The following is a 12,534-nucleotide window of genomic DNA, read 5'->3' on the forward strand; positions in this document are numbered from 1 at the left end:
TTCCAGATAGAGATTAAACAGAGTGGGAGCAAGGATAGAACCTTGATGGCCCCTTGACCAACTACCAGTGGAGACGAGAGACCGTTCGCAATCTTAATCATTTGGGATCTGTCCGAGAGGAAAGAGGCAAACCATTTGAGTACTGTGCCTTCCACGCCCATTCTCTGTTGAAGAATGTTAAGGAGGGTGTTGTGATTAACAGTGTCAAAAGCTGCAGAGAGGGCAAGAAGAATCAGAAGGCACGATTCCCCCTAATCGAGAATATGCAGCGCATCATCGATCACTTGCAGTAGGGCATGTTTGCCTCCGCTAACCATGAGATGCTGTGGCCTTTACAGCCCCCAGCAGCACAGATCCATTGTACTGGCCCTACTCCCCGCTACCGCTCCGGCTCTCCAGTTTCTACACCCGTGTCACGCCCTCCAGCCGGGTGCCTCCCGCCTTGCCAGGAGTGCGGATCGCACAGGCCACGCCACCACAGAGCCCCATGCGGGCGCGTGCTGTTGAGGGTACACCCAACCTGCTGCCCCATTCAGAGAGCTCAGTGACCCTGCTGCTGCAGCCCCCTGCAGGCGCACTTGGGTGACACGCCTCAACAACTATTCAAAGCCACCAAAGAGACTGATGGTTAGACGGAACACTCTCTCCTGTTACACTCCGCCGGGGAGATCTTCAAACTATTTCACAGTCTCCCCAACACTGGTGCTGACGACAACTATGACAGAGCCATCGCAGCACTTAATGCGCACTTTGACCCCTAAATTAATCCTGCTTTTGAATGGTTCAAATTAAGGCAGGCCCACCAGTGTCAGGGTGAATCCATTGACCTGTTTTACTCCCGCCTGTGTGAGCTAGCCAGCACATGCTCCGAGGATGACCCCCAGAAGGAAGGCTGCCTGTCTGCTGTAGTCAGATCACACATCCTTTTGCCCAACATGCCACTTGATGAAATCCTCATGCTTGCCCGCTCCCACAAACTTTCTAATGACAGAGTGGAACCAGTGGTCGAAGTGGGGGGAAAAAAGTAGGGGAACTGTGGGCAGAGACTCCGAGGGAGGGGATAACCCAAGGATTGTAAAAGTAGACGGAGTCAGAGGTGTGGCCAAAATGTGCCAAACATCCCAATTTCTAGTATTTGTTTGGCATTTCACTGACCAGTTACAGCTTATTGTGTTATTTAATTCAACCAATGGATACACTTTATTATTTGAGTTTTTTTTTTTGATAATCAATTTTATTGGCATTTTTAAGAACAATCAAAATCATTGGCAGCAAATCAAGCATCACAGTTAAAACACTTTTCGTCATGCACAATCGAATAAGGTAAAGATGGCCCCTCCTGAGTGGGTGTGGTAGTCCCCACACAGTGCAACTGTACATCTGAAAGAAACACGTTAGTTAGATTCCTTACCTTAGAATAAGCCCAGGCGTCAGGCTGGATCCGGAAAGTTTTGCGTAGCAGTACCTCTGCGCGTCGGTAGGCGTCGTCTGCGGCTCCGCGTCCGTCGTCGGCGTCATTGGCACCGGGATGACGTCGTTGGAGTACTTAGACGCCACCCTCGCGCGCTGACGTCAGTTCTTCTTTTTCCCGCGCCAGCAAGCGCAGGTCCGGAAAAAGCAGTACCTTAGTCACTTTTTGACTAAACTTTTTCGATCCTTTTTGATCACTACTCGAGTCTTTATGACACTCGGTGCCGGTAGGGATACCCGGGTTCAAGCCCTGTACCGACTGCAACCGACTGATGTCGGTTACCGATCCCCACCGCCAGTGCCTCTATTGCCTTGGGGCCGACCATGACGACCGGTCGTGCCCCTGACTGCCGGGCCTTGATGTCGAAGGCTAGGCGGGAGCGGTCCCGTAAGCGCCTCGAGCTCCGGCAGTCGGCCCCGCGCCGCTCCAGGTCCAGGAGGGGGTCGAGGGAACAGTCGCGGTGCCACAGTCATCGAACCTCGGTGAGTCGTCACTATTCGTCGTGCTCCAAGTCCTCAGGTAAGAGGCACAAGAAGTCGAAGAGACGACATCGCTCTTACGACTCCCCCCGACGCTCGTCCGATGCGGCCGGGGGTTCGGGCGACACCGCCTCCGCGGCTCCACTGCAGCAGCAGGCTCCGCAGCCAGCTCCATACCCACCGGTCCCTGGGCTGAACGCGTCGCTGGAGGAGATCGAAGCCTTCCTCATGGCCATGAGGTCCCTCTCTCCTCCGTCGGGTTCTGCAGGATCGCCTCCGAGCCCCGCGACGCCGACTGGGAGTCCATGCGGGCCTGGTGCTTCGGCCCCGGTGCCGTCGGGTGCTTCGGCCCCAGAGCCGTCGGCGACTTCGGTCCTGGCGCCGCAGGCCCCTGCTGGATCTGGTTCCGGATCCGGGTCGCCGCTGGTCGTCCCTACGACCCCGCCGGCGTCGACCCCCAGGGTGTCGTCCCGGCGCCATCCCCGCACGGCGCCGTCCCTGATCCCTCCCTCGGTCCGTATCCGGTGTCGATCGCCGCCGCATTCAACGCCGGCTCCATCCTTTGACCCTGAATTTCAGGAGATGGAGGAGGAGGGGGATTGGGAGGGGTCTGAGGACCCTCTGACACGGGAGTGTTAGTCATTTCAGGACTGGACAGACGAGCTAGGGGAAGCCAGTGGTCTTGACACTTCACCTGACACTGGCTTTGTCTCCCCTCCTACCGTGGCTACGGAAGAGGGGGCTGCTTATAGTGTGGTGCTGACGAGGGCGGCCAAGGCCTTGGCGCTTACGCTCCCCATCGCAACTGTGAGGTCTAATATCCTCACTGAGGTCCTTAAACTGCAGACAGGCTCTCCGGAGCCTCTACTGCCGTTTAATGAGGCTCTCATGGACGTCCTGTTGGGCACCTGGTCCAGGCCCGTTACAGGTCCCCCTGTAGATAGGAACGTCGCCAGGCGCCACCGCCCAGCTCCGGACGACCCTAGCTTCCGGTCCACCCACCCTACCCCACCCCGAGAGCCTGGTTATCCAGGCCTCTACTTCCCAATCCGCATTCCCGACTGCACCCCCAGATCGGGAATCCAAAAGGTATGAACAGTTTGGCAAGAAACTGTTCTCCTCCCTCAGTTGTGGGTTGCGGTCAGTCAACACCGCTTGCCTTTCGGGCCGTTATACCCCCTCTCTGTGGGATACGGTTGTGGCCGTGCTGCCAGAGTGCCCGGAGGAGGCCCGGGCGAAGCTCGCTCAAGCCCTCGTGGAGGGACGAGACTCAGCGCGGTATTCCATACGATGTGGGCTGGAGACCACGGACTCGCTAGGCAGGGCGATGTCAACGACGGTGGCGGTTTGCTGCCACGCCTGGCTGAGGTCCGCCAACTTCTCTGCTGATGTCCAGAACACCCTCATGGACATATCGTTCGATGGCAGCCACCTCTTTGGTGGCAAGGCAGATCATGCTCTTGAGCGCTTCAATGACTCCAGGGCTACGGCCAAGTCCTTGGGCCTCTCGGGCCGGCATCAGCAGCAGTCTGCCTTTCGCTCCTTTCGTGGCCAAGGAAGGGGCGCCCCTTCACGTCCTGCCAGCCACGGGCCGTAGTCTAACATCCAACGCTGCGTAACATCCAACGCTGCGGCGGACGTGGTAACCGCCGTAGCTGTGCCAGGGGACAATGGCGAGGCCAGTCCACATCCACCCCCGCAGCATCTGCCTCAAAGCCTTCCTAGTCCGAGCTTTCAGGCCCATTCGACGCCAGTGGGGGGCAGGGTCCGCCATCACCTCCTCCACTGGCACACCATCACATCAGACAGGTGGGTGCTGCAAATCGTCCGAAGAGGCTACTCCCTCCCCTTCGATGCGACCCCTCCAGCCATGCCACCGCAGTACCACCGTGTGTCGGGGGTTCACTTGCAACTACTGCAAGAGGAAGTATCGGCCCTCTTGGCCAAGGGGGCCATCGAGTGCGTTCCTGGGCCGGAAGTAGGTCGTGGTTGTTATTCCCACTACTTTCTGGTCCCCAAGAAGGGCAAAGGGGGCCTACGCCCTATCTTGGACATGCAGAACGTCAAGGGCTTCCTCCGGAAGGAGAAGTTCAAGATGCTGACTTTGGCTCACGCCTTAGCTGCCCTAGAACCCGGAAACTGGATGGTAGCGTTGGACTTGCAGGACGCTTATTTTCACATCCCCGTCCTGCCGGCCCACCAGCGCTGCCTGCGGTTCACAGTAGGCCACAAGCACTTTCAGTTCACCGTGCTCCCCTTTGGCCTTACCAGCGCCCCGCGGGTGTTCACGAAAGTGATGGCGGTGGTCGCAGCTCATCTGCGCAGATTAGGGGTGTCAGTCTTCCCCTATCTCGACGACTGGTTGTGAAGGCGGGCTCGCCCCAGACAGTCGTCAGCCACCTCCAGACTACGGCCGACCTCCTGCACTTGCTGGGGTTTTCCATCAATGTGCCGAAGTCACACCTGTGTCCCTCTCAAAAGCTCCTCTTCATCGGAGTGGTTCTGGATTCGACGCAGTTTCGGGTTTATCCTCCTGAACAGCGGGTTCGGATATTCAGGCTCTGATTCCGATCTTTCAGCCTTTGTCCCGGGTCTCGGTCAGGTTGACACTGCGGCTTCTGAGGCTGATGGCCTCCTGCATCCTTCTGGTGCATCACGCCAGGTGGCGGATGCGGGCTCTGCAGTGGGACCTGAAGTTTCAGTGGGCCCAGCATCAGGGCAACCTGTCCGACCACGTCCTGATCTCGGAGGGCACTGCAAGACAGTTGCAGTGGTGGCTCACGGACCGCGATTGGGTCAGCGGCAGATCCCTCTCCCTACCCCAACCGGAGCACGTAGTTGTGACGGATGCATCCCTCCTGGGCTGGGGGGGCCACATGGGAGAGGCGGAGATCAGAGGCCTCTGGTCTCCGGCGGAGTCCCGGTTCCACATCAACCTTCTGGAGCTGCGGGGGGTGATCCGGCTTGCACTGAAGGCATTTCTTCCCTCTGTCCGGGGAAGTGTAGTACAAGTGCTCACAAACAACACCTCCGCCTTGTGGTACTGCAACAAACAGGGCGGGGTGAGGTCGTGGACCATTTGCCAGGAGGCTCTGCGCCTCTGGCAATGGCTGGAACACCAGGGCATCACCCTGGTGGTTCAACACCTGGCAGGTTCCCTGAACGCCAGGGCGGACAAACTCAGCCGTCGGTGCATGATGGATCACGAATGGCGTCTGAACTCGGACATGGCGCAAGGCCTCTTCCGGCAGTGGGGAGAGTCTTGGTTAGATCTATTCGCCACAGAAGAGAACGCGCAATGTCATCAGTTCTGCGCATTGGAATTTCTAATGCGGCACTCGCTCGGGGTGTGTATCACTTACAACGCAACTTTTACGTCGTAATGCTGTTACAACGCAGCTATTACAACGCAGGATCCATTACAACGCATGGCATTACAACGCATGGCATTACATCGCAGATACTATTACAACGCATACCATTACATCGTAAGTATTGGTAAGTATATAATTTATTTTAATTTGATTTAATATTATATAAATGATTTAATTAATATTAATTATAAATAAAAATAAATAAAAATATTTATTTATGTTTTTAAATAGTATATGTATAGGTGTTTGGGGGTACAGGGTGTTTTTAGGTTTCAAGGTAGGGTTTGGGTTTTGGGGTACAGGGGTGTTTTTAGGTTTCAGGGCAGGGTTTGGGTTTTGGGGTACAGGGGTGTTTTTAGGTTTCAGGGCAGGGTTTGGGTTTTGGGGTACAGGGGTGTTTTTAGGTGTCAGGGTAGGGTTTGGGTTTTGGGGTACAGGGGTGTTTTTAGGTTTCAGGGTAGGGTTTGGGTTTTGGGGTACAGGGGTGTTTTTAGGTTTCAGGGTAGGGTTTGGGTTTTGGGATACAGGGGTGTTTTTAGGTTTCAGGGCAGGGTTTGGGTTTTGGGGTACAGGGGTGTTTTTAGGTTTCAGGGCAGGGTTTGGGTTTTGGGGTACAGGGGTGTTTTTAGGTTTCAGGGCAGGGTTTGGGTTTTGGGGTACAGGGGTGTTTTTAGGTTTCAGGGCAGGGTTTGGGTTTTGGGGTACAGGGGTGTTTTTAGGTTTCAGGGTAGGGTTTGGGTTTTGGGATACAGGGGTGTTTTTAGGTTTCAGGGCAGGGTTTGGGTTTTGGGGTACAGGGGTGTTTTTAGGTTTCAGGGCAGGGTTTGGGTTTTGGGGTACAGGGGTGTTTTTAGGTTTCAGGGCAGGGTTTGGGTTTTGGGGTACAGGGGTGTTTGTTTTGGGGTACAGGGGTGTTTTTAGGTTTCAGGGCAGGGTTTGGGTTTTGGGGTACAGGGGTGTTTTTAGGTTTCAGGGCAGGGTTTGGGTTTTGGGGTACAGGGGTGTTTTTAGGTTTTAGGGCAGGGTTTGGGTTTTGGGGTACAGGGGTGTTTTTAGGTTTTAGGGCAGGGTTTGGCTTTAGGGATAATTAAATTATATTTACCATTTTTAAATTAAATGAAATATATTTAATAAATTAAATTAATTATTTTACATTAATTACATTTTTTAATTAAATTAAATTAATTACAATTTTCATTATATTTACATTTATTAAATAGATATTATTTTATTAAATTAAATTAATGACAATTTTTAAATGTCTTTTAATTAAATTATTTAAAAAAATTTAATTACAATAAACTAAATAACATTTTTAAAAAAAAGTCAACTTACCTATATTTACGATGTAATGCCATGCGTTGTAATAGCACCTGCGATGTAATGCCATGCATTGTAATGACATCCGTTGTAATGGATCCCGCGTTGTAAAATCTGCGTTGTAACGGAACGCGTTGTAAAATAACGCGTTGTAACATCATAGATCCCTCGCTCGGAGACGCTTTTCGTCGCGAGTGGAGTTGCGGTCTGTTGTACGCCTTTCCGCCTATACCACTTCTGCCCAGAGTGCTGAAGAAGATCAGGCGTGACCCAGCCCAAGTCATCCTTGTGGCTCCGGACTGGGCACAAAGGTACTGGTATCCCGAGCTACTCAGCATGTCAGTCGATCCCCCGATTCGTCTGCCTCTTCGGGAGGCCCTTCTGTCGCAGCAGCAGGGGATGGTCCTCCACCCGAACCTGTCCAGTCTCCACCTACATGTGTGGAGATTGAGCGGCGGCAGTTGAGGCCATTTGACTTGCTTCCTGAACTCTGTGATGTGATTCTGGCAGCCAGGCGTCCCTCCACAAAATCGGTATACGCCTGCAGGTGGAATAAATTTGTGGCATGGTGCACAGCAAAGGCTGTGGATCCCCTTTCTGCCCGTCTTTCAGAGGTTCTTCTCTTTCTTCTTTCTCTTGCCCAGCAGGGCTCTGCTCAGGGCACTATCAAGGGCTACCTCTTTGCCATTTCGGCCTTCTTAAGGCTTCCTGATCAGCCTTCTCTTTTCAAGTCCCCTGTTGTAAATAGATTCTTGAAGGGCATCACTCACATGTTTCCTCCTGTTCCTTTTGTGATGCCTCAGTGGGACTTGAACCTTGTTCTGACTTATTTGATGTGCGCTCCTTTCGAGCCACTTCACAATTCCCCTCTTCGTCTTCTAATTCTTAAGACTGAAATCCTGGTTGCCATCACCTCTGCCAGGAGAGTGAGTGAGCTCCAGGCTTAGACAACGCCTACCGACTCGCAGAGGTACTGCTACGCAAAACTTTCCAGATCCAGCCTGATGCCTGGGGTTATTCTAAGGTAAGGAATCTAACTAACTAATGTTTCTTACAGATATATCGTTATGAAGGTAAGTAACTTGTTCAATAAGACTTGGGCCTTCACGCTAGCAGTAAACCAAATCATTTGCCCCAAACCCTACAAAATAGTTCAGGGCAACCCCTGGCTTCGAAGAGGGACTCCTCCTGTACACCACACCAATCCACCCCCTTCCTCCATCTCCGCACGGTGGGTACCTCCGCCCAAGACCAGAGCGCTGCTATGTCTCTTTTTGCCCCCGCTAGTGCCGTCCCCAGGAAGCGCTTATCCGCCCTCAAGCCGTCCATTCCGTTGAACACTCCCAGCAGCAAGCGCAGCGGATCATGGGGAAGTTCCCAACCCAGGGCCCGCGTGAGCTCAAGTTCCACCCCCTGCCAGAACGGCGGCAGCGCCGAGCATTGCCGCACCACGTGGTAGAAGTCAGCTGGGGCAGAATCGCAGCGCGCACATGCCAGTGTGGATCGGAACTGGGCCCGGAAGAGTCGCCCCGGGGTTAAATAGGCCGCGTGGAGGTAGTAAAGTTGGACCAGGCGTAGCCTAGAGGATGTAGTCAGGGTTTTAGGCACCATAAGGGCGTCACGCCAGTCTGCCTCCTCCAGAGGGCCCGGGCCCACCCACCCCTCCCAACGCTCCCGAATGCGGTCCAGGGATGCAGGACCGTTATTCACTAGTGACCGTTATAATCAGGACACCCCCCCTTCCCAGGTTCCCCATCATCACCTGAGCCTCCACGGGGCTGAATTCTGGGAGAGAGGTGGCGGATGGAATCTGTGCGCGGAGAGCGTGTCTGAGTTGTAGGTATTTGCAGTATTGGGAATGAAGAAGGGCGTGACGTTGTTGTAGGTCAGCAAAGGATCTGATGTGGTCTCCCACCCACACGTCTCCTAGCAGCGAGATCCCCACAAGGTCCCAGCGGTGGAACCCCCTCAAAGACGAGACCTCCCGCAGCCAAGCCCCACTCCACAACAGCGTTTGTCTAGTGAGCTTCCGATCCCATTGCACATGACGGAGGGCGGTACGCCAGGCCATGAGCACTGACCTTGTGACTGAGGGTAGGACCTGTGGCACGGGGCAGCAGTATAGGAACCCCTGGATCTGTGCGAAATCCATTGTTCTGAGCTCCGCCCGATAAGCTGGGTCGGACCAGCCACCCGCAAACCAATCGTGGATCACGATGAGTCTTGTGGCCAGGTAGTAGAGATGGAGGTTAGTAAGCCCCATACCTCCGTCAAAGGGGGGAATACGACAGTGTGCCAGGGACATTCGCGCGCCCCCCACCCCCCCACAGAAACTGGGTGAGAGCGCCGTCTAATTCCCGGAACCAGCTACCTGGGAGGTAGATAGTGATGTTCTGCAAGGTGTAAAGGAAGCGGGGGAGGATCATCATTTTAAAAAGCGCACTCCTGCCCAGTAGGTTGAGGGGGAGGGTCTGCCAGTTCTTGAGGTCTGTCTTCATCCGCGCGACTAGGGGTGGGAGGGTAACCCACACGCCCAGGTATTTGAATGATTGCCTCGGGAGGGGAATCACCGCCTGCCAATCAAAACACGCCCGAGAGGGGTGTAGAGGGACCAGGGTTGATTTCGCCGGATTAAGTCTGAGCCCCGAGACCCATTCAAATGGGCCAGAACGGTCCGGGTCCGCCAGGTAGAGCAGAACGTTGTCCGCATTGAGAGCTATTTTGTCGACCTGGCTCAGATCCGAGGCCCAACCCTGGATGAGAGGGTCTTGACGGATATGCGCCACCATGGGCTCCATCACCAGCGCAAATAAGAACGGCGAGAGCGGGCAACCCTAACGGGTGCCTCTCCGGATCGGGAAAGCCTCGAATAGCTCACCGTTGATGAGGACACGGGCCCTAGGGTTACTATAGAGGACCTTGATCAGGCAGCGGAAGGGAAGACCAAAACCCATCCTTTCCAGGACATCCTCAAGGTACCTCCAGTCCACCGTGTCAAAGGCTTTCTCGAAGTCGACGAAAAGCAACGCCAAGTACGGGGTCATCAGGTGACGGTGTGCCATAGCCAGGGGGAGGCGGCGAATACAGTGACGGGTGCCCCTAGCGGGCATAAACCCACATTGGTCAGGGTGGACCAAGTCCCGTAGGAGGGGGTGGAGTCGCTGAGCTATCACAGTGGCAAAAATCTTAATCTCCGTGTTGATCACTGAAATTGGGCGGTAATCCGCACACTCCAGGGAGGGCGGCTGCGTCTTCGGAATGACCACAATAGTGGTCACATCGGATGTAGGCGGGAAGGATCCCTCCTCCACCACATGGTGGAAGAGCTCAACCAAGTGGGGGACCCGTCAGGTCCGGGCGTCCTGCCTGGATTCAACAGGGAAACTGCCCAGTGAACTTCCTCCGGGGCGAAAGGATGATCCAAGGTGTCAGCGGTCTCTTGGGGGAGACTCGGCAGCTGGGCACCGGTCTCATCCAGCCAAGCAGCCAGGGAGGCACAAGAAGGGCGAGCGGCGTATAAGGAAGCGTAGTAGCTCGCAAAGGTTTGAGCAATGGCTGGTGACTGTACTTGGCAAGACCCCGAGGTCGTCCGTATCTCGGGGATGATACGGTTAGCCCTGGGGTAGGACACTAGATTATGGAGGAGTTTGCCATTATTGTCCACCCATCCATAAATACGCGCCACCAAGGAGCACCAGAGCATTTTAGCGGACTCCAGTGAGATCCGACGAATCTCTTCACGGACTGATTATTTGAGGTTTAATAGGAGTTATTGGCATTTAAATACATTCACAAAGTAGTATATATTTCCAATCACACAATGTCTTAAATACACTTAAAAGTGGAATCACAAGCCATTTGTCGCCAAGTCATTCAGTTTCTCTCATTAGCACTTCTCCTCCCTTCTTCCACAACAGCAGTTCAAACATGAATGGCAAAATATCCCAGTTTGCAAATGTTTTCTATATAATTATGGCTCTGCCATATTTGCCACATAATACATAATCCACTGCATAATCTTACAGTTTTAACTAATCATTTTTGTAGCTCCAACGGATTAAAAATTACTAAAAAAACGTGACTTGAGTTGTTGCAAAGTGGACGGCCCTTTGCAAAGGTTGACTGATCACCTTTCTCACTGCTGCATTTGTATGTTATACTGATACTAATGAGTCAGAATCTTTGCAGAGACTTAACATGTGTAAAAATGTCTAAATAATAAAGTATAAGAAAATGTATTGCATTACACTGCAGTTTTTTTTGTTGCATAATTTAGTCAACACTGCAGCATTATTTTGTCCCCCATTGCTGCATAATTCCAGTGGCTCCAGAGCAGGTAGCACATGTTAAAAGTGATTGTGCATGAAGCAGAGAGACTGTGAAGTTTGCAAGCTTAGTTTGGTGTGCATGCAAATCCTGCATTGTCGATCCTTGGTGAGTTGCAGCTACTACTGCTGAAACAAAACCAATGGAGGTACCGATGGGTGAGGTGGCAGTACCGGCTTTAGTGCTGGTGACGCCCTGTGCAACAATGTTTGTTAGTGCCCCCAATGATCACCTACGCCTCGGACTCCCTCACTACCACCCTTTAAAAGTACCCCTCAAGTCTCCATAACCACACTCTTTCTCAGATGCATTTAATTTGATTTACAGTGCCACTCATACCAGCGTACGGTGTCAGAGCACTTTACATCACACACACTACACAGAGACAATCATTTATACGTGTATAAATCACTGTATGCGAAATGTTACATAAGACAAAAGACTACAAGGTGTAGAAGCCACATGACAACCATACTAGTAGGCAGTATAGTTTAATAGCTCACTGTTCTGTGTTAGTATTTTAATTTATAAACTGCAAGTATCAAAAGGATCTCTATGACAAAAGCAGTAACCTACTAACCTAGTTAACATTATGTGCACTTTGTGATCTGCATGGTACATGTTCTTTGCAGCAGGCACATTAACCCTCTGTGCTACCTTTCCAGGAGTCAACCCTTCCACTAGACAAAACTCTGAGCTCTCTCTAGGAAGAACATTAATCACTGAAGTTATCATGACATTTTTATTGTTGCTGAAAATTGCTGGAGGCCAGGAAAGAGGCAGCACGTTTTTTAAAAACCCTAATATACTTGCAAACACTATGCACCCACCCGAAATAGGTACCCAGTGCAGTCACACCTTTGGCACCGCCCTAACCTGCTCAAGGTTCATGTGACCTCAGTGACAGAGTCACAGTGACTGGATCACTGTTGCTCTAGGGTGTGCTGGTTCGTAGGCCTGCCCGCAAGACTGGAGATGAACTTCAGTATGGATTGTGGTGGACAGGCCTTCAAGGTTAACCCATAATTGACACCACTGGGGAACACCTGCTTGTACTAAGACATCAGGCCTTCTAAAGTCTAGTGGGGCCTTCTAAGGTCTAGCATGGGAATATGCTCCCTCAGTAGAATGGTCTGGTGGGCTGGCCATGAAGGCAGAACCTGGTTTCCAGTTCCAAATTCCACAGCTCTGGCCGTAGTGCCACATCCTCTCTCCCACTGAACAGCATACTGCCCCACTGAGAGAAACTCGCACTGCCTTCAGCTACAACCTAATTGTGCACGCTATAAACACTTGGATGTGGCTCAATTCAAATTATGCACTTGATAAGAGTAATATGCTGCTTAAATAAAATGTAAGCAGGAACAACATGGTTACCTTAACGACCTCTCACTCACTATTCAGAAATCAGCAAGTGGTTTTACCTGAAAAGTTAAAGACATGACTACAGGGCCCTAAAGGGAACCGTTTCAATGTACATTGCTTATATCCTACAAAACGTAAGCAGTATGGTTTAAAAAGGCCACACCCATAAACACAGAGCTATGGTACACATTTTGTTTTC

The sequence above is a fragment of the Lissotriton helveticus genome, chromosome 10, assembly GCF_964261635.1.
Source record: "Lissotriton helveticus chromosome 10, aLisHel1.1, whole genome shotgun sequence".
NCBI lineage: Eukaryota > Metazoa > Chordata > Amphibia > Caudata > Salamandridae > Lissotriton > Lissotriton helveticus.